This window comes from Callithrix jacchus, chromosome X (assembly GCF_049354715.1).
Source record: "Callithrix jacchus isolate 240 chromosome X, calJac240_pri, whole genome shotgun sequence".
Taxonomy (NCBI): domain Eukaryota; kingdom Metazoa; phylum Chordata; class Mammalia; order Primates; family Cebidae; genus Callithrix; species Callithrix jacchus.
This window is the reverse complement of record NC_133524.1, coordinates 146,897,877-146,921,329: the sequence shown is the minus strand read 5'-3', so window position 1 is coordinate 146,921,329 and position 23,453 is coordinate 146,897,877. Positions and strand designations below refer to the sequence as shown.

The 23,453-nt window shown below is 43.6% G+C and overlaps 1 protein-coding gene across 7 annotated transcripts in view; it reads right to left on the bottom strand.

Annotated features, from left to right (window-relative positions):
- MTM1 (myotubularin 1) overlaps positions 1–14,869 on the bottom strand; it is a 112,539-nt gene extending 97,670 nt beyond the window's left edge. For 5 of the 7 annotated variants that reach the window (XM_002763363.5, XM_008990023.3, XM_078364379.1 and 2 more), the window contains exon 1: positions 14,804–14,869. The gene's annotated coding sequence lies outside the window, so the exon portion shown is untranslated. Of the gene's footprint in view, positions 1–14,599 lie in introns of all 7 variants that reach the window. The other 2 variants (XM_035289653.3, XM_078364378.1) reach the window with 2 other exon arrangements.
- Between the last annotated feature and the right edge of the window lie 8,584 nt (positions 14,870–23,453).

The following is a 23,453-nucleotide window of genomic DNA, read 5'->3' as shown; positions in this document are numbered from 1 at the left end:
GTCCAAAATCAAGGTGTCGGCTAGGCCATTTGCCATCTTGAGCCTCTAGGAGAGAATCCGTCCCTTGTTTCTCCCTAGCTTCTGGTGGCTGCAATCCTTGGCATTCCTTGGCTCGCAGCTGCACCACTCCAATCTCTGCCTGTTGCTGTCACATGGCCTTCTCCCTGTGTGTCTGTGTTTTCACATGGTGCTCTCCTGTCTTATAAGGACCCCAGTTGTGTTGGATGAGAGGCCCACCCTACTCCAGTACTGCATGACCTCATCTTAACTAACTACATTCACAATAACACCATTTCCAAACAGGGCCACAGTCTGAGGTAACAGGGGCTAAGTCTTCAGAATATCTTTGTAGGAGACACAATTCAACCTGTAACAGGCAGGAGGTTGGCTACAGAAATTAACATTCTACAAAATGGTCATGTGAACATATGGTTACATTCAGAACAATTTTGTTTGTCAATCCATCTATAAGCATACAGTGAACACCTATTAAGCATTACTAAAATAGTAATATGGTTTCTTAGAAGAAATAATGAAATGACAACAAGCCAATGATTCTGAGATACTCCTTACTCAGCATATATAATTATTTAATCCTGTTTCGAAAGGGTTCACAATCAGTAACTATATAGTGGGCAACTACTCTGGATCACAATGGAGATTTCCCCCTCCCCGAACAAAAAAATTGAGATAGGTCTTCAAGGAGCTAAAAACTGGGCTGGGGAGATGAACAGATGTTAGATAACAATAAAGATAATGAGTAGGTAAAAAAAACGGTTAGTAATAAAGACAATAACGGAGGTGATACAGTTAAAGCAAAAGAGTATCTGCTTATGCTAATGATCATTGCTTTCATTTCTGATCATCTACTACCTGTCAGACATTGTTCTAACCACAGATTAAGTCATTTAATCCCCACTAACAACCTTAAAAGGCAACTAGGTATTAATATCATCGTATGACAACTGACAAATACAAGGAACAGGAAGGTTAAACAACTTGTCTTCTAATAACTGTCAAAGGTGGACCTGAAACCCAGGCTACGTGACCAGCCCTCTTAGCCACTAACAGATAGTCATCTGTCATTCTCATTCTGTCATAGATCATCATATTAAAATGAGGATATTATGCCTCCTGCTTGCATAGTTGGATAAAAAATCTTTTCAGAATTTCATCCTTGTGATAAAATCAGATGATCACAAAGAAGAACCCTAGACTTCACTTTAAAGATGAGTCAACAAATAGACCTTTTCCCCTGAAATCCATGTCTGTGAGTCACCGAAACAGTACAACGCTTCTTGTTTGTCCACTGCAGTATTTCTTTGTATCCACCTAGTCTTTATTAAAACTATCTTTTAAAAGGGGAAAGTTTTATTACTAGTGCACAAAAATGGAATACTCCATGAGGTGCAACTATGATGTAATGAGGCATTTGTTAAAAGGCCTGTCAGATCACATATAGCTAAATGAGTTACTCTTCAAAGTAGTCCCTTTTGATGGTGTATGCAAATTCCAGCAATGTGGTCATTGTTCAAAGTATTCTTTGAATTATTCTTTTGAAACTGCCTTTGGAATTTAAAGCTACATAAGGTACCATCTCATGAACTTTTACCATATCTCAATTTTTAAACCAAAACCAATGCTCTGCAGAGCACCGGTGGCCCATTCTGTTTATTAATAGAAGTGATACAAAATGATTTTGGTCTAAAGCCACTGAGGATTTTTTTAAAGGTGCCATAGTCTCTGAAGTCAATTCCAAAAAAGAGTTCCAAAACGCACTGAATAATTTGGATTTGGAACTTCCTAACCTTCCTCTACATGGGGTTTTGGGAACACTGCCTAGGGTCTTTTGATTGTTGAAAATGTTGGGCTTGATACATCTTAATTAGTCCTAATTTGCAAGAGCTGGTTGACCCTGAAGGTTAGCAGAGATCACCAGTAGGAGTAGTAGCTTGCCCAACAGGCAGTTTGCTATAGTAGGGAAGGAGTATGCAAACGGAATCCCCAAAGATGGCTTAATTAGGATCCTGGGAGAATCAGAAGGAGAAAGACTTGCCATGACCTAGAGAGTATGGACAAGAGTTATCTTCCTAGTTGGAGCAGTTACTTCGTATTCCAGCCATAAATACAAACAACCACCTATCCTTGAAACAGAAGAAGGTGAAAGGACTGAACATACACATTTTTAGAACTTGGCACTATTGGCAGAGAAGGTTCCACAGATGGGGAATAAATCACCTTTTAAAAAGGCAGAAATAAAAAAAGGCAAGGAGATGAACCAGTGTTAAAAGAATGGCAAAGAAAGAGAGGATGAAGAAATTCCAGTTCTATAACAATGATACCTGTGAATCTCGCAGAGAATTTCCATGCCTTTTGAAAGAGCAGTATATGTTGCTCCACAGAAGAATAAAAACAATTCCCAAACTCCAGATGGAAATTAGGTTATCAATACCAGGAGGAAAAGAAGCTGGGTAGTGGTGGTTGAGAATGGGTATAAATGTGGTGATATGTATAGTCAGTAAGACTATTCATGAGGTGTGCTATCTTTCTGATGATTGTATCTGAGATGCGGCTTCTACTAACGTAATTCAACATCTATCCATGGTTTAAAAAAAAAAATCCCTTAGGAAATCGGGAATAGTCAAGGGCACCTATGAAAAACCTTCAGCTGACATCACACTTAGTGAGAAGGTATTTCTTCTTTCACCAGTAAGAGTGGGAACAACACAAGGAAGGCCACTCATCACTTGTATTCAACATCTTTCAGAACTTCTAGCAAGTTCAAAACAGATAACATATTGGAAAGAAGTAGTAAAACTGTACTTATAGACAATATAATCATGTATGCAAAAAAATCCTAAGAATACTACAAAAAAAACCTACTAGAATAAGTAAATTTAGTAAGGCTGCACAAAACACAAAGCCAACATAAAAATTCATTATATTTGCACTGTTAGTAATGAACATATGAACACTGAAATATAAAAATACTGACCCACTTGTAATCTCAGTACTTTGGGAGGCTGAGGCAGGAGGACCACTTGAGCCCAGGAGTTTGAGACCAGCCTGGGCAATACAGCAAGACCCTATCACTACAAAACATAAAAAAGAACTAGCTGGGCATGGTGGCATGCACCTGTAGTCTTCAGCTACTCAAGACGCTGAGGAAGGAGTATCACTTTAGCCCAGGAGATTGAGGCTACAGTGAGCCATCATCATGCCACAGCACTCCAGCCTAGGTGACAGAACAAACTTTTTAAAAAAATTTTTTAAATGTCATTTCCAATACCAAAAAAATTAAATATTTAGGGAAACACTGAACAAAATATGTACAAGAATCATACACTGGAAACTACAAAACACCACTGAGAGAAAATAAAGAAGACCTCAATACATGGAGAAATATTGCATGCTCAAGGATCAAAAACTCATTGTTGTCATGATGTCAATACTGATCTATAAGGTCAATGAAATCCCTATCAAAATCCCAACAGGCTTTGACAAGATGATTCTAAAATTTGTACAGAAAGGCAAGTGACCAAGAATACTCAAAACAATCTTGAAAAAAAAAAAAAGAAAGAAAAGTTGCAGTATTTCCACTACCTAATTCCCAGACTTATTACAGTGCCTCAGTAATCAAGACACTGCAGTATTGGTAATAATGATAGACATACAGATCAATGGAATAGAACAGAGACTATAATTAGGCCCATCTTTTTGAGGTCCTAGCAATGGTCAATTGATTTTCAACAAAACTACCAAAACGTATGAGCCTTTTCCCACAAATGATACTGGCACAGTTTGATGTCCATATGGAAAAATAAATGAATCTTGACCCTTACTTCACAAAACATAAAAAATTAAGTTGAAACAGAACATAGATATACTAGTTTTATATTGCTGAATAACAAACTTAGCAGCCATAAACAGCACACATTTATCATCTTAGTTTCTGTGAGTCAGGTGTCCTCTACTGACTCAGAGGACCTCTGTGAGTCAGAGGTCCTCTACAGCTGGGTCCTCTGCTCAGGGTCTCACAAAGTTGCAATCAAGGTGTTGGCCAGGCTGCATTCTCATCTGGAGGCTCAAATGGGGAAAATCTGCTTCCAAGCTCATTCAAAATGTTGGCAGAACTCATTTCCTTGAGGCTGCATAGTTGAGGGCCCTGGCTTTTTGCTAAGCGGCTTTAAGTTCTTAGAGACCACCTGCAGTTCCTTTCTATGTGCCCTTCGTCAAAACAGCTCCTCACATCAACAAGTCAGCAAGGAGAATCTTACCTCAGGGAAGACCCAGACCTCCTTTTAAGGGTTTTCTGCTGATTAATTCAGGCCTACCCAGGATAACCTCTCTTTTGATTAACTCAAAATCAACTGGTTGTGATCTTAATTATATCTTTAGAATCCCTACACATTTTCCATATTCTATTCTATATTCTAGAAGCAAGTCACAGGTCCTGCTCACACTCAAGGGAAGGGGATCACATAGGTATTCACAACAGAGTTTGGAAAGATCTGTCTGCCAAAACAGATCTAAACATAAGGGCAGGACTAAAAAAGTTCTGGAAGGAACACAGGGGAAAATTTTTGTGAACTTAGGTTAAGTAAAGATTTCTTAAAACACAAACATTCAAACCATAAGAGGGGAAAAAATAAACAGGACTTCATCAAAATTTAAAATCCTTGCTCTTGCACCAGCACAGTTAAAGTGAAAGGCAAAGCACAATTTGAGAGAACACGTTTGCAAATCACATATCTGATGCAGTACTTGTATCCAGAATATATAAAGAACCCTTACAACTTCAGACAGACAATCCAATTGAATAAGAAATGGGCAAAAGATTTCAGCAAATACTTCACCAAGGAAGATAAACTTAATGGCCAATAAGCACATGAAGATATGCTCACTATTACTAGTCACTAGCAATCTGTAAGTTAAAAATACAATGAGACACCATTATACACCCAGTCAAATGGCTAACATTTTAAAGGCTGACAATAAAAGCCAGTAGGAATGCAAAGTGGCACAATATCATGGCCACATTGGAAAACAGTTTGACAGTTCCTTGCAAAGTTAAACATACACTAACTATATAGCCCAGCAATGCCACGCCTAAGTATTTACACAAAGCAAATAAAAACATGAGTCCACACAAAGACATATACGAATGTTCATGGCAGCAACAGAAAGTCAGGAAGGAACTGCTGATACATGCAACAACACAAAAATGAATATAAAAATCAATACGCAGGCCAAGCGAGGTGGCTCATGCCTGTAATCCCAGCACTTCGGGAGGCCAAGCTGGGCAGATCACGAGGTCAGGAGATCGAGACAAGCCTGGCCAACGTGGTGAAACCCCATCTCTACTAAAAATAAAAAAATTAGCTGGCCGTGGCGGTATGCCCCTGTAATCCCAGCTACTTGGGAGGCTGAGGCAGGAGAATCACTTAAACTCAGGAGGCGGAGGTTACAGTGAGCCGAGATCACACTACTGCACTCCAGCCTCTGGGCAACAGAGCAAGACTCCATCTCCCCCCGCCCCCCAAAAAAAAAGCAGTATGCTAAGCAAAAGAATCCAGCCACAAAATACCACAGAGGCCTATCCTTGACAAATTTCAAAGAACTATGAGTGTTCACACCATATTCTTTGACCATAATGCAGTTAAGTTGTAAATCAGTTTTGCAAATACCTAGAAAATACATTTGTAAGTAAAAACGTACTTCTAAACAGCTCACAGGTGAATTAATAATCATAATAGAAATAAGAATATATCACAACTAAATAATCATGAAAATACTGTTTTGAAACATCGAAACTGCAGAATAAATCTAAAGAAAGGAGGAGAAAATGAAGAGTGATTCCTGGTATATATTTTAAGCAAAAAGAGTGAAAGGCTGACTAGTGTAAGAATATGCTTTTTTTGTGCAAGAAAAGGAGAAAATCCATCTGTGTATGTGCTTGCTCAAATTTGCAAAAGAAACTCAGAAGAACAAACTAATAAAACTGATTATGTATGGGGTGGGGGGGAAGGAAACAGCATGCATGGTCAGAGATGGGGTGAAGGCAAGACTTTTCTGAATATACCTTGGTAAAAACTTGACTTTAAAATCATATAAAGTTTGTACTTGTTAAAAATTAATCAAAAAGTGGGGGAAAGTGCTAAAATGAAAATAAATGAACATAATTATATTATCAAGTTGGTGCCATAACCACAATTGACAAACCTCTGGTTAGATTAATAAAGTAAAAAGGAGGATACAAATGATAGTAGGCTGCAGGAATGAAAGACAGACACGGCTACAGATTTGCAGACATTAGCTGGTAGTTGAACATCTTCCAGGCCCAGGCAGCTCTATGTGCAAGTTCTAGCAACATTCAAGGAACCAGTAACTCCAATCTTATACAAACTTCCAAAGAAGAGAAAAAGGGCTTGAACTCACTTCATAAGGCTAGCAGAATCATGATACTAAACTAGACAAAGACAGCACAGGAAAATTAATACCAAATCTTATGTATGTAAGAGGCAAAAATCCTGAATCAAATATTCCAAATCAAATCTAGCAGCAAGAAAGAACATGACCCCGTGAAGTTCATCCCAGCAATACAAACTTAGTTAATGCTACAAAGTTACCTTAGACAATCCCTTAAAATAGCCCACCACATTAACAAGTTCAAGGAGGGAAAAAACATGTTCTCCCTCACACCTGTAATCACAGCACTTTGGGAGGCTGAGGCGGAAGAATCTACTGGAGGCCAGGAGTTTGAGAACAGCCTGGGTAACACAGTAAAAAGCCCCTCTACAAAAAAACAAACCAAAAACCGATCTCCATAAAGGAAGAAAGGGGGTTTGATAAAATCCAACATCCAGCCAGGCTCATGCCTGTAATCCCAGCATTTTTGGAGAGCGAGGTAGGCAGATCACGAGGTCAGGAGTTTGAGACCAGCCTGGCCAACATAGCAAAACCCCATCTCTACTGAAAACACACACACACATGAGAGAGGGGGAGAGGGGGAGAGGGGGAGAGGGGGAGAGGGGGAGAGGGGGAGAGGGGGAGGGAGAGGGGGAGGGAGAGGGGGAGGGAGAGGGGGAGGGAGAGGGGGAGGGAGAGGGGGAGGGAGAGGGGGAGGGAGAGAGGGAGGGAGAGAGGGAGGGAGAGAGGGAGGGAGAGAGGGAGGGAGAGAGGGAGGGAGAGAGGGAGGGAGAGAGGGAGGGAGAGGGGGAGAGGGGGAGAGGGGGAGAGGGGGAGAGGGGGAGGGAGAGAGGGAGAGAGGGAGAGAGGGAGAGAGGGAGAGAGGGAGAGGAGGAGGAGGAGAGAGAGAGAGAGAGAGAGAGAGAGAGAGAGAAAATTAGCTGGATGTGATGGCCTGCACATGTAGTCCCAGGTACTTGGGAGGCTGAGGCAGGAGAATCACTTGAACCTGGGAGGCAGAGGTTGCAGTGAGCCGAGACCACGCCATTGCACTCCAGCCTGGGTGACAGAGTGAGACTCCTGTCTCAAAAAATAAAACATATAAAAAATTTCAACATCCACTTATGACTGAAAAAAAAATGTACACTAGAAGTGCACCTACACAAAACCTAAAGTAAACATAAAACTTTACAGCGAAGCATTGAAAGCACGAGCCTTCTCAAAGATCTTGGGCCCCACCCCATACCTACTGAATCAGCAACTTCAGCATGATGCCAGGAATTTGCAGTTTTGCAAAAACCCCTCAGGTGATTCTGATGCAGCTTGCTGCTCTGAGTGGGAGCCACAGAGCAACACTGTTGGCATCACCTGGGAGCTTGATGGAAATGAGAAGAAAAAGCTCTCGGGGCCCATCCCGGAACCACTGGGTCAGAATCTGTGTTTCAACTCGAACAAAGTCCAGGTGATTCGTAACACAATGAAGCTGGAGAAGAGCTGCTGGTAGTGCTGCCAGCTGGGACCACTTTTTTGGAAAATGCGGTTGTCAGAGTCTCAGCCCAGATAAATTAAATTCGAGTATCTGTGGGCGATGCCCAGGGCAGCAAGGATTTAAAAGGCAACTCACTGGTCCAGCGCAATTCCCTCTATGAGGAAACTTCTGTTTAGGGACTCCGCGCCCTCTCTGAAAAGCTAGAGAAGAAAGAGGCATTCCTCAAGTTCTTTGAAGCTCCCCTCAAGAAAGAAGATTGCATTTCACACATATACCAATGGTGCCTTTTTAATATGGCTTACAAAACTGAAAGCTGAAACGGAGAAAAAACCCTGTAGTCATGAGAGCTGCAGGAAGTGGCAGCCAAGGTTCTAAACCCAGAAGTCAGACTTGCCTGGGTTCAAATCCTGACATTGCTGCTTCCTAAACGCTTGATCTTAGCCTAACCTCTCTGCAACTCAGTGGGGATCTTAACAGTTTTTACTTCAAAGCGGTGCTGTGAGGATTCATATGAGACATGATGTAAAAGCACTGGGCTAAGGACTTGGCAAAGATTACACCAATGTTAACGTAAGTTATGACTGAGGTGGCTATTTAAGCATTGACAGTGAATCTGATGAAATCCTCAGCAAATCAAGACCAAATGTATCTCTCCACAGCTGTAGCTCCTGAATACGTGAAGTGTGGCTACTCCAAACGGAGATGTGCTATGATGTAAAATATACACCTGATTTTCACAATTCAGTACAAAAAAAGGAAAAACATGTATTATTGCGTCGATGACATGTTGAAATATTTGGCATATGCTGTGTTAAATATATTAAAATTGATTTCACCTGTTTACTTGTTCAACGTAGCTACTAGAAAATTGTAAATTACACATTCTCTATTGGTTAGTGCTATCTTAAAGGACTGGGAAGCCAGGATAAGAGCTGGTACTATTAGACTATTTCCGAACTTTAATTTACTGCAAAATCACCTGGGGGTCTCATTAAAATTCATATTCAGCTTGAGGAGTCAGTGGTGGGTCTCAGTGAGTGAGGATGGAGCTTGAAATTCTGCCTGTCTCACCAGCTCCTGAGAAGCAAGGGCAATCTCCAACAGTAAGAAAAAGCTGTTTCATGCCATAAGCATAATGGGAATCTCTGGGGAGATTATTAGAGTTGATATAGTGAAGAAGGGACATGTCCAGCAGGGGGTTAGACTCAGCTTCAACTTCGAAAAAATCAGCTCTCTCTCCAAGTGAGGGATTCAAACAGGTGGGGGCCAGTGGTCAGTCCTCCCTTTGTGAGGGCAGCAGGGACCTGTGCTTTCTTTCCCAGATCCAGAACCACTGACATGGGCAAGGAACACCTCAGAACCAGGAAACTCAAAATGGAATACTGGCTGGGGTTTCTTATATCCTGCTAGTCACATAACCCAGGTTAACTGCAGCGCCCTCCTGGGGTCTCACTGAAACCAAGTGCAAACTTTCCTTCTTACTGTTAGCCACAAACTACTGGCACGCAGGTATACTTCATGCCATGGCCACGTGTCACTGCTGTGCAGGCACATCTAGGCCTGCTGGAATCCAGCATAGTACCTATTCTCCTAATTCCCCACCTAAGTCATCTCAGGGCCATAAAGTCATAGAAGGGAATTTAAAGCACCACTGCCTGATGCTAACAATCTCCCTTGTAACCCACCTCTGCCTCTATAGCTCCCAAAAAGGGGAAAGGATAACTCATGTAGCAATCCATTACATTCCAAGAGGCTCCAGGAAATAAACAATGCTTCTTTCTCACAAAAAGTTCAAGGATGTGCTATCAAAATATAACAATTATCACATGCTAAAGAAAGAGCATCGCTGTGTGCTGTCAGGCTTTGGAGGCAAGAGGATAAGAGCTGAATGAGTTACAAACAACTTTTATTTTTACTTTCAATTATTCTCCCTTCAACTTCCCACCCCAAACATACTAACGAGCAAAGCAAAAACTAACTGTAACCTGTACTCAAACTGTTTGTGCCAAGAGTTCAAACATCAAAAAGCTGAGAAGAAAAAGGTGGCAAGACAATGACTGATTCAAAGCACTTTCTCATTTGCTATTTGACCATGGCGAGAAAGGTTAAGCATGAGCTCCATTTCATCTGGCAGACAGGGAGCATGATCTCTAGACATGCCACAGAATTGGTTACAATGATCTGATCATGTGTGAACAACTGTAAGCTGGACTCCTTTGCCCAGTTCAAGTCTAACAATGTTTACTAAATGTCTACTATGTGTATAGGACCATCTTAGGTTTCAGACAATCAGAAAAATATCTCCAACCTCAGTCCTTTTTATTACAAGCACAGAAAATGAAAAACATAGTGAAATACGTAGGAGTTACCTAGTAACAGTCAAGGAACAGCAATACTAAATGAATACAAGTACATGAAACTGCAAAGTACAATTTATAGAGACACTTCAAGATACTGAGAAACAACTTTAGGTAACGAGAAAGGGGCACTGAGGTGCCCACCCTGTGCCAGCAAGGAGGCTGGTACAGACCTGGAGAGCAATCAAGGATCTCTTCTCCAGAGACTGGATCACTTTTTATCCTAACCCCAGGAGCACAAGCATCCAGTCTGGTATGGACTGAGGAGCTACAGTCAGGTCTCTACCAGGAAAGGGAAAGTCTTCCACTCTGAGACACTTGGGAGAGAAGCAGGCAACATCCCCTGAGGCAGAGTTTGCCTTGCCGTTGCTTCGGATTGGTTATACAGTACTACCATTTTTTTTTTCTGAGACAGAGTCTCACTCTGTTGCCAGACTGGAGTGCAGTGGCGCGATCTCAGTTCACTGCAACCTCTGCCTCCCAGGTTCAAGCGATTCTCCTGCCTCAGCTTCACAAGTAGCTGGGACTACAGGTATGCGCCACTATGCCCAGCTAATTTTTAGTAGAGATGGGGTTTCACCATGTTGGCCAGGATGGTCTCAATCTCTTGACCTTGTGATCTGCCAGTGCTGGGATTACAGGTGTGAGCCATGGTGCCCGGCCTATTACAGTACTACCATTTTAGGAATAAATACAGTGGAAACTTGTTATGGTATACCAGTGACTTCAGGCCCTTAGGAAAGAGGCAATATAAATACCTGCATATTTTAGTGATGACAGAAGAGGGAGATTGAGGCAGAAAGGCCACACCTACAGCCACAGGGAACATAGGCCAAGAACAGGAAGGACAACTGCCCTCTTATACCAGTTCTCCAAATAGCAATTGCCTATACAACACATTCATGCAATAATAATGCTGCACACTTTACAATGAGCTCTGAGGCACATTTGATTCTCTGAAGAACTCGGGAAACTTGGCAGGGCAGGTTTTATTAGCTCTGTCTTACAGATGGAAGAGCCACCAGCAGCAAGGTTAAATGACTTGCCCAGTGACACAGAGGTAAGGAAGAGAACTGGGACCTGAACTCCGGCTTCTGGAATCCAAATGCAGGAAGCTTTCCACCACCTCACACAAACAAAAGGCTCATTTACCGTAGTTCCTCTGGTAGAAATAGAAAGCACTAGTAGTACACGATGCCAATTATCTAAAGAGATGCCTCCACATTCTTAAAAAGAAAAGGATGAGACTGTCCTGGTACTCACTGTGGAAAAATACATTGCAAACATTTCCAGTGAAAAACCTCCCCCCAACTACAGGATGACAACTGGACCTAGCTCAGTAACTCCTGCTGGGTCCGGCAGTACACTCTCACTTTCAAGGCAGAGGAACTGGAAGAAGGCACTAGTATTGTTTGTAGCAACAAACAAAATGTAGCCTCAAGGAATTTTTAAACCCAAATGGTAAATGGAATATAGCACTGCAAGAACTGAGGACACTGCTGCCAGCGTCTCCTGGAACCAAAAGCTGGTGCCAACAAGGAAATGCAGAGAACTGTGGAGAAAAGCAAGCTACTGGATTCCAAAAGTTTATTAAGACATAGCTAGGATGTTTTCTCTTAAAAACAAAAGAGTTCCAGATTGTTCAAGTCAATCACAGCTTTTCTTGAGTGTCTACTAGATGCAAGACACTTTTCTAAGCACTTAACATAGATTATGCACTTAGTCCTTCCAGCAACCCTTTGAGAAAGGTACTATTATTATTATTTTCATTTGACAGATAAGGAAACTAAGGCACAGAGGTAAGTAACTTGCCTAAGGTCACACAGGTAATTATGGCCAGGATTCAAATTGCAGCAGGCCGCCCAATTCAGACTCAAAATCTTATAGGCAAATGACAGTCCCTAAACCCCCATCTGCCAAAAAGGAATAATGAACTGAGAAACTAAAGAAAGCAGAACTTCAAAGAGGTCAGAACCAGGGAAGGAAAGTTACTAAAGAATAATGAAAACAATCTATTATTCTGTTATAAAATCGAATAAACTTTAGAAATAATGAGAAACTCCAGCCTTTGAAATCTTCTGGTTACCCCTTTAAAATGTCACCTATTAATCACTGAAGAGTCTCCTCTTTTCTCTTTATTTTGGAGCCATCAATAAGAGAAAGAGTCATATGTTTTTAGTGGTTTCTAAAGAAACAACATTTTGTTAATCTGCCTCTCATTTTGGAACCAAAAATGTCAAAGTATTTTTTGCAACTTTAATTATTTTTCAGCCCTGTAAAAATTTAAAAATGTGCTTTGAAGCCATTGAACATGCAGAATATGAGAGAACTGAGAAAGTATTAAACAAATGAACTTTTATAGTCAGCTCTCATTAATGCTATTTTATTAGTGAGTGCTCTTGTTCCTAAGGAGTTGAGTGCTTCTTTTCTCTGGAGCTATTTGAAAATGAACTAGTTTCTTTACAAACCACACAACACAAGGACTGATGATCATTTCAGATAAGAGGTTCACAGTACAAACCATTGCACAGGAAGAAAAACCCTTGTGCAAGGTAGCCTGAGAGTCCAGCAGACACTGGCATGAAATCAACAACCAATACTGACCACAGCAGAGCTGTCTGTAGCTACAGTGAGCTACCTAACTACAAAAACAGCAAAGGATTTGAAAAATACCTCTCTAGGTGTTTGAAATCATTTACTGTTTGCCTGGTGGGGGATGTGAATAAAGATGAGGCTGGTATGAGCTTACCATCTAAGAGAAATACTCATTGGAGAAATCATGACTCCAAAAAATCTCTTTGATTCAGAGATTAACTTTGGGATTTATTTCCTTTAATGGAGCAGCAGCTGTCAATCTAAAACTAGAAAATGAAAGTGATGCCCAAGTCACTCTCAATAATGCCAGCCTGTTCTATTGTCATTGTAAGGTTTCAGAGCTCTATTTTTTCTCATCACACTCATCTCTGCCTGAAAATTTATCTTTTTTTTTCTTGTGTGCCTCCTCACATATAAACTCTATAAGGGGACCTCAGCTGTGGCACTCTTTGCTGTCTTCCCAGTGCCCACCGTGGGCACTCTTGTGTTGTATGAATGAAACCATCGACAACTTAATAAATGTAGTTAGAATTTTAAGTTAAAGTGACTAATCATTTAATAACCACACTAGAATCTACAAGCCTTAGTGAATATTATCCACTCTCAAGCACCCTGGAAGGCTACTATACACTAGTGCTACAGGCAGCACCACTGGTTCAAATCTCCCCCATGGCATGGAATCCCTTAAGAGCAGATTTGATTTTGTGAAGCAGCCAAAAGCCATGCAGAATCAAATATGGTGAATACATAATCGTGTCCAATATATATGTTGGATGAAAGCAAACATGTCTGCAAAGTAACAGGCCCGTCTTACTTGGTTGGTAAACCGGTTTTGAAGGAAATTCAAAATGGTTTGCAGGATAGCAAAATTGCTGGCTCAGTGTCAAGACTCTAAGGTGGGTATTTCATAAGGAATAAAACTGAGCTGTGGTAAAAAGAACCCAGACTAGACAGATACTAAGATGCCCCCAGAGAGCTGGCTTGTGATATTAGCTTTGCCATTAAATTACCCTGAAGCTCGAGACATATTAGTTACCCTCTCCGGGCCTCAGTTCCCCCATCCAGGAAACAAATTAACAAATGTAAACTTCAGGGTGCCAGTCAATTCTAAAATTCTACAATTTTATTCTTGTGAAGATCTGGTTTATCTGTTTAAAAACCAGTCGCAACCCACTTCGCCTCAAATGATGCATACATCTATAAAGCTCTAATACAGTTTTTGCAGCAGATTCACTTCTTACTTGCTTAGGCAAATACTAAAATTAGTTTTCACTTCCTGAGCGCAGCAAAAGACAGCTAAGGGAGGCAACCCGGCCAAGGGCGCTTGCTCGTATCCGAGCATACTTCCGACTGCGTATCAGGGAACTAACCGTTCCCTCTAAGATCGTCCCTCAACTGTTGCAAAAGCAGATAAACCCCTCGTGTATGACACAGAAACACTGGCGGAGAGCGACTATCGACGCTTCGCGGCCAGTGCCGGGCTCCGGCCGCTCCGCAGGGCCCACCGGGATGCGGCGGACGCCAGCTCCGCGCGGAGGGCCAAGGCGAGGACCAGCCGCGGCGCTTCGCCCGGGAGGCAGGGCGGCCACCCGGCCCACTCGCCGCCCCGGGACAGGGAAGCAAAGTCCGGGCAGTGGCTGAGACGTCCGCCCCCAGCTCCACGGGCGGCCAGCCCCTACCCACGTCCCGACCTTCGCCCGCCGCCAGCCGGACACCTTGGGCGGGGAGAACAAGGAGAAGCCGGAGGTACCTGCCTGCTGCTCCCTGGCCTCAGCCCTGCCCCGCCGGGACAGCGACGGCGCTTGTGCAAAACCCCCACCCAACCCTGCCGGTGCGGCAAGGCCCAGAGCGACCCGCTGGCCCAGGGAGTCCCAACTTCCTTCTCCCGATCCCCCCACTACGGGTCTCCGCAGTGCCCGGCTCCGAGCCAGGCCAGCCGAGAGCGCGCACCCACCTCGGGCTCCGGGCGCCTCCGCCGTTGCCAGGCTGCTGGGCTCCCGGGCCCTGCTCCGCCCCCTCTGGGGTCCGCCCCCCCCGGCCTCCCCGCCCCCGGCCTCCCCGCCCCCGGCCACCGCCCGCTGCCCTCCTCCCCGTGCCGGTTGGCGGGACTGCATCACGTGACAGGGCAGGGGCAGGAAGAGTGCGCCAGGTCGACCCGAGGAGCAGCTCCGAGGGGCGGGGCTCTTCGCCCGCGAGGCTGCTGGGAAGCCCACTTTGAAGGGTCCGACGCATGGAGGCAGCTGGGAACTGTAGTTCGTATTATGGTGACCGGGGATGGGCGGGGCCAAGATGCAAGGGGCCATCCCTGTAAGGGAAGTTGGACTGGGCGCCGGGCGGAGGCGGCTGGGGAGCATAGTCCCGCGACCCTTGTCTGGGGCTCCCTGTTTTTCTTCAATAAAGGGAGAATCCAGAGGGAAAACTTCTCTACATAAGACTTTAGCGGATGCCACTAAATTGAGCTATTATCGGGTACACAGGGTTACTGCGTGTAGTTGTGATAGTATAAGGGAAAAAGAAATTTCGTTGACTCTGGAGCAGGATCTGCAACTCACAAACTCAACTAACAGCTGGGGTGTCCCTCAGCTGTGCCAGCACCTTTCCAAGAACGCTAATGAGACTTACTGAACGGAAATATTTCAGGCCAAAATTCCTTCTAGTTTTTGAGGTTTGGGTCAGACGACTATTGATACAGTAAAAAGAAAGGGACAGGAAAAAGAGAAGGAAGACAAATTTTAAGAAGAGAATTCATTGTGTAATCAAATAAAACAAACAATCTGTGCCGGGTGCTGTGGCTCACACCCGTAATCCCAGCACTTTGGGAGGCCGAGGCGGGCAGATCACCTGAGGTCAGGAGTTTGAGACCAGCCTGGACAACACAGTGAAACTCTGTCTCTACTAAAATTACAAAAATTAGCCGAGCATGGTGGCAGGTGCCTGTAATCCCAGCTACTGGGGAAGCTGAGGCAAGAAAATCGCTTGAACTTGGAGGCGTAGGTTGCAGTGAGCTGAGATGGTACCACTGCACTCCAGCCTGGGTGACAGAGCTACATTTCATCTCAAAACAAACAATCTGGTACATAATGAGCATAATATTCTTTCTACTGCATGATACTTACACATGAGCAGTTCGAGTAAATGTGATGACTTTATCACGACCTGTTTCTCTTGTGTTAGTTCTCCAGCATCTGAAAGCAGCATTTGACTTGATACCAGTGTATATGTGTACGTGTGTTTCCACATATAGTCACACAAACATATATATTCATATATCATATTTATATATACATATATCTGCTCTATTGAAGAAGCTAGACTTCTTAGATGAGTAACAAAGCCATTCAGAATCCAACCCAACCCACGCTTTAGCCACTTCTCCCAGTGTGCCCCTTTTTGCTCTTCACCCCAAACTCTGGTGTAGTCCCAGGGAACTTGATGCACCAAGTTTTTTTTTCTTCCAGCCCTTTTCACTTGGTCCTCTCTCCTGGATTTGCCAAACTCCTGGAAAGACAGCAGAATAGCAGCTGCTCCTGGGCCTGGTACAATTAGAAGTCTCCCCCACCCAGCCCTTCTGGTTGTACTGATGTCATCATTTGCTTATACATCTGCCCTGCCAACTCCCCTCCCCAGACTGTGAACTCCTTTGAATCTCATTCACTTTTGTGCTGGATTTCAAAGCATGCTCAGTAAATTTGCATGCTAGAGAGGCTCCCTAGTGGGCTGCTGAATAACTCTGGATTCCTGGTATCTGTGAATCTTGGGGCAGAGGGATAGAGGAAAATGGGGATTGGGTGGAGGGAGGGCAGCAGCTGCCTGGGAGACGTTGCATATAATAGGCCTGGTTAAGTGTCCAAAGATGAGGCCGAAGCTTTTTGCTGGAGCTGAGAGGAGCTGAGAGTTGGGAGGTGGGGAAGGTGCAGAGCAGGGATGGTCCTCATTCTAAGGAGGTAGTTCCTGAAGATTTCTCCAGGGTCCAGCCCCAGCCCAGCCTCACCTCTAGGAAGATGCAATTCAACCAGAAAGGGCCAGTAGAGAAGACTTGCCTTTCACCTGTGAAATGGAGAGTAACCCCTGCCATTCCGGCCTTGCGGTGTAGGTGCAGAGATCAAGAGGCAACAGATGAGGAAACACTGTGAAAACTGTAAAGGCTGTACACTATGGGCTGGACATGGTGGCTCACACCTATAGTCCCAGCACTTTGGAAGGCCGAGGCAGGCAGATCACTTGAGGTCAGGAGTTAGAAATCAGACTGACCAACAAGATGAAACCCTGTCTCTACTAAAAATTAAAAAAAAAAAAATTAGCTAGGCGTGGTGGTAGGTACCTATAATCCCAACTACTCGGGAGACTGAGGCAGGATAATTGCTTGAACCCGGGAGACAGAGGTTGCAGGTGGTACATGATGAAGGGGTTTACCACCTTGCCCTTGGTGACATCGCTGTATTCTTGACCAAGCCTGCCCTTTTCTAGGCTGGGGCTGCACTCATATTTCTGTGTGTGTGTATGTGTGTGTGTGTGTGTGTGTGTGTGTTGAGGAATTCTTCAGGCTTCCCTGCATTTTACACACATACACTCACACCCCACCTGCAGGAGGCCTGTGAGGAGATGGCTGGCCTCCCAGTCCCGGGGCTTAAGTGATGAAGCCAGCCAGATCCAGAGTGCAGGCTCCTCCTGGTGCTGCCTAGCTCACTTCCCCCATCCGCAGAGAACAGGAGGAAGCCTCTGAGGGTAGCAGGTGCCTCCAGCCCTCCAGCCTCTGCCTTAGCAAAAGCAGGAGGACTCTTGGGGAGAGGGGCAGGAATAAGTGCATGTGTAGCAGTGAATGTGCAGCCCAGAAGGGCTGTGGAAGAAGCGGCCTCAGGTCACAGCCCCATGAAGGCAAGACTGAGAGAGCTTACCTGGATGGAGGAGGCCTGAGAGCTACATGCTGGACAGGGAAAGCATTATTCTTGTGGGCCCCAGGGATCAGAGTCTTCCCCCAGCTTCTGTCTGGAAGCTGCCAGTGATCTGCAGGCCCATGTGCAGTGGGGCTCCAGGACACCGTGAGAGTCAACCTGTACTCTGTGTTCCTGGGCAGACGAGACCACGATTGCTTCTCACTGGTGCTTTGCTTCCACTTTCTCTCAGAACTTGTTGTTAAGTGGAAGCCTCCTTGAGGAGGCCCCGCTGGTCAGCAGGTTCTATTTTGCCAGGTGCTAGTTGAAAGTTTGAGCCAAGTAATGGGACATGAAAACACACACAGAGAAACCCAGGTTCTTTGTCTCAGGGTTTCTTGGACACAAGGACCAGCATAAAGGGCTTATGGTCATGACATCGCAATGTTTCCAAGAGCCAGCCCTGTTTAATTCCATCATCGCTAGGCACATATAGGGGAGTCACCGAGGACTTTGAGGTCTAGTCCACAGGCAACACCATGACAAAGTTGTCCCACGCCCTAGTCAGATCACAAATCAAACTAAACACAACTCACAAGATCTTCTCCTTCTACCCCCAATTACAAGGACTTAAATAAAATAAAAATAAAAGAAACCTCAGTTCTTACACAAAATAATTTTTAAGAAAGTAACCCCTATAAGGAAATGTTTCACAATACAGTCAAGGGCGTTTTACTCAAAACAGGCTTTTTAAAAAGAGCTTTATTGTTTATTTGAAGGGCCTGATTCATGTTGAGGTGTGTAGCATGCTACTTCTCAAACACAGATTTGGAGACCCAAGATTAAAACCAAATGAATATAGGAAAAGGGGAAAAACAAAAGATTAAAAAAAAACAACAACAAACCTGAGACTGGGTATGGTGACTCACACCTGTAATCCCAGCATTTGAGGAGGCCAAGGTGGGCAGATCACTTGAGGTCCCACTTGAGGTTCAAGACCAGTCTGGCCAATATGGTGAAACCCGTCTCTACTAAAAATACAAAAATTACCCAGACATGGTGGTGGGCGCCTATAATCCCAGCTACTTGGGAGACTGAGGCAGGGGAATCGCTTGAACCCGGGAGGTGGAGGTTGCAGTGAGCTGAGATCGCACTAGTGCACTCCAGCCTGGGTGAAAGAGTGAGACTCTGTCTCAAAAAACGAAAACAAAACTGAATGTCAGCAAATATTTGCTGAAACTGAATGAAATTGTGTTGTTTAAGATTAATTAACCAAAATGAATAAAATAGGAATAAACTTAACCAAAGAGGCAAAAGACTTTTAACCTTAAAAACTGCAAAATGTTGCTAAAATAAATTCGACACAAATAAATGGAAAGATATCTGTGTTCATGGATTAGAAGACTCAATATTGTTAACATGTCAATACATTCCAAAGTGATCCACAAATTCAACATAATCTCTATCAAAATCTCAATGGCAGGGATTTTTTTTGAATAGAAAAATTCATCATAAAATTCATATGAAAATCAAGGGACACTAAATAGCCAAAACAATCTTGAAAAAGAAGAATCAAGTTGGAGATCTCACATGTCCTGATTTCAAAACATTACAAACCTACAATACTCAAAATGGGGTGATATTGGTCTAAAGTCACACATTTCTACCAATAGGATAGAATAAAGAGACCAGATAGAAACCTTAAAATATATAGTCAAATGATTTTTAGACAAAGGTGCCAAGACCATTCAATGAGAAGAGGACATCTTTTCAACAAATGGTGTTGGGAAAACCAAATATCCACATGCAAAAGAATGAAGTTGTACCCTTACCATACATCATATACAAAAATTAACTGGAAATGGATGAAAGATCCAAATGTAAGAGCTAAAACTATGAAACTCTCAGCAGAAAGCACAGGGAAGCTTCTTGAGAGGATTTGGCAATGATTTTTTAGCTATGACACCAAAAGCACAGCAACAAATATAAAGTAGATAAATTAAGTTCATCCAAATTAAAAACTTCTGTGTGTAAAAAGAAACAAAAGAGTGAAAAGGCAACCTAAAGAATGTAAGACAATATTTGCAAATCACATATCTGATGAAGGATTAATATCCAGATATATAAAGAACTCCTGCAAGTCAACAAGAATAAAACATTAAAAATGGGCAAAGAACTTAAATAGACATTAGGGAAATGCAAATTAAAACCACAATGAGATATCACCTCACACCCATTAGGATAGCTACTATTTTAAAAAACACAAGCCGGGTGTGGTGGCTTATACTTGTAAACCCAGCATTTTGGGAGGCCAAGCTGGAAGGATTGCTTGGGTCCGGGAGTTCAAGACCAGCCTGGGCAGCATAATGAGACCCCTGTCTCTACAAAATATTCAAAAAATTAGCTAGGTGTGGTGGTGCATGCCTGTAGTCCCAGCTACCCAGGAGGTTGAGGCTAGAGGAGTGCTTGAACCTGACAGGTCAAGTCTACAGTGAGCCATGGTTGCACCATTGCACTCCAGCCTAGACAGCAAAGCAAGACTTTGTCTCAAAAAACAAACAAAAACCCCACAGAAAATAACAAGTATTGGTGAGCGTGTGGAGAAATTGGAACCCTCATGCATTGCTGGTGGTAACGTGAAGTGGTGCATCTGCTGTGGAAAGCAGTGTGGTGGCTCTTCAAAATATTAAATCTAGAATTGCCGTAGGATCCAGCAATTCCACTTCTGGGAATATGCCCAACAGAATTGAAAGCAGGGTCATAAAGAGATGTTCGTACACCCATGTTCATAGCAGCGTCATTCACAATAGCCAAAAGGTGAAGGCAATGGCGGTGTTCGTTGATGATCAAAGCAGAGATGGTTAACAAAATTTGGCATATTCATACAGTGGACGATTAGTCTTAAAAAGGAGGAACATTCTGACACATACTACAACATAGATGAACCTTGGGGACATCATGTTAAATAAAATAAGCCAGTCAAAAAAGGCAAATAGAGGCCGGGCACGGTGGCTCATGCCTGTGATCCCGGCACTTTGAGAGGCTGAAGTGGGTGGATCGCCTGAGGTCTGGAGTTTTGCAGGATGAAAAGAGTTCTGGAGATTGGTTTCACAACAATGTCAATGCACCTAACACTATTGAACTGTGTGCTCAAAAATGATTAAGATGGTCATTGTATCATGTTACCATAATTTTATGATAAAATTTTGTCATGTTTAATTTACCGCCGTTGAAAAAAATTAAGTCCTCGCAAGTAGCTTGAGCTAAGGGGACCCAAAACCCAGATTTGTTAATAACGTTCTCTGTGGTTCATTTCAGACGTGATTGTGCCTTTCAAGGTCAGCTTCCACCCAGGACAGGAGGCTCATGTCCTGCTTCAGAAACAAAGCCTCCCACAGGGAACCAGAAGTAACTAAGAGCCCAAGTCCCAGGCGACTAGAAGGATGAGGAAGCCAGAACACGTGTCCTTTCCAAAATAAATACTGCCCCTCTTTGTTTCACTGCCAAAAACTCATGAGAGTTGCGAAGGCAATGGGAGGGGAATCTTTTCCCAGAATATCTTCCCAGACCCCTCCTCTCCATCAGGAGAACAAACACCAGAGAAAAGGCCACCAGGGCTGTGTAGGGGAGCAGGATGCAATGGAATCGCCTTAGAAACTGCCTCCTAAGAATCCCACTCATCAGGAGGTAGGGAGCTGAGGTGCAGTTCTTTAAGGGAATGCCGCTGATAGAGTCTAACAAAGGCAAGCCCCTTCCAGTCAGATCCCCCAGGGATCACTTCAAAAATGTCATTAACCAATGGATGGAGGGAGTGCACTCCCCACCCCTCAGCAAGCCTGTTAACTCTCTTAGTCTTCAGGTGAGGGCCTCTGGGGGTAGCTATTTATGAACAGAATGGAGTCTCAGCCACCTCCCCAATCCCCTAGCCCTACTCCTGTCAGGCCCCTAGGGAGTAAAAAGTGGCATTTCCAGCAGTAGTATTTCTAGTGACAGCTGGAGACCACCCACCTACCCTTCCTCATACCGTGAGGGCTCGTGGGAACAAAGCCGAAGCGCTAGGGAGTGGGAGCATTGGCAACTTTCCGGACTGCTAAGAGAGTACCAGGAAAGCCTGGACTCTCAGTGCTGCACATGGAAACCTACCTGTTTAGGCTAAGTGTCCCTCCAACCCCCAGCCCTCATCCCCCAACACCTCACCCCCAACACAGAACATTGTGCATGTTCTCGTTTAATAACTTTATTGAGATATTATTTACTCACTATAACATTCACCCACATAAAGTGTACAATTAAATGGTTTTTAGTATATTCAGAGTTCTACAACCCTCACTGCTATGTCCAGAATATTTCATCACCTCCAAGGAAAACCCATAACCATTAGCAGTCATTTGCCATTTCTCCTTCTCCACTATCCCTTGGCAACCACTTTCTCTATGAATTTGAATGTTCTGGACATTTCATATAAATGAAATCATAGAATATGTGGCCCTTTACACCTGGCTTCTTTCACTTAGCCTCCTGTTTTCGAGGTTCATCCATTTTGTAACATGAATCACTACTTCATTTTTATGGCTGAATAATTTTTTTAATGTTTACCAGTTTATTATAAAAGATATTACAAAGGATACAGATGAAGAGATACATAGGGTGAGGTATGGGGGAAAGGACACAGAGCTTCTATGCCCTCCCTGGGCACGCCACCCTTCAGGAACCTCCACGTGTTTAGCTGGAAGCTCCTGGAACCCAGTCATTTTGGTTCTTAGGGAAGCTTCACGATGTCAACATTCCTTCCTCCAGGACCCTCTCTGGAGAGGATCTTAAGACACACAATCAGAAAGCCTAGGGAAGATTAGAGTCTTGCCTTGGGGCAGGGGAAAAAGGGGCAGGAGAAAGTCCCAGAGATTGTTTCCTGAGGCCTAACACGCCCAACATTTTAATCGATGACCATTAGAAGGGCTATGGGAGTCATGAGGCAGGAAATCTGGACGAAACCAATAACTATCATAACACTACAGGTCAAAATCCTCTGGTTTTTGACCACGGATCCCTTACAGCAAAATAAATATGCACAATTATTAATAAGCAGTCCAGTCCATCATACTGTATGAATGCAAACATACAGCTTCACCCTTTCAGGCACCTGAAATAATTGAGCTAAGAGATGATGTTGTCTCTTGCTCTGAGACTCCTTTGAGTTGCAATACTGGAGTTCCCTCAACTTATAACCCACTTACTCATCTCTTTATCCTCAGCTATTATTCCTTCTTTTCTCCATGTGTCATATATTTTTACCCAAACTTTTCCACCTTTGGAAGGGACAGTAAGTTTGGCCACTGTGCTGGTCCAGTTTGCTGGTAGCAGTACTAGTCTAGCCAGTGCTTCCTCCTCAGTTACAGAGGTTCCAAACTGGTATGGTGAATAATATTTCATTGGGATATTTCCTGCCATCTTTTGTTTATTCATTCATCTGTTGACGGACATCTGGATTGTCTCCACCTTTTGGCTCTTATGAATAATGCAGCTATGAACATTTGTATATAACTTTTTGTGTGGACATAGGTTTTCATTTCTCTTGGGTACATCACAAGGAGTGGAATGACTAAGTCATAGGGTAGCTTCATGTTTAACATTTGGAGGAACTGCCAGACTGTTTTCCAAAGAGGCCGCACAATTTTACATTTCCACCAGCAATATACAAAGCTTCCACTGTCTACATGTCCTCACCAGCACTTC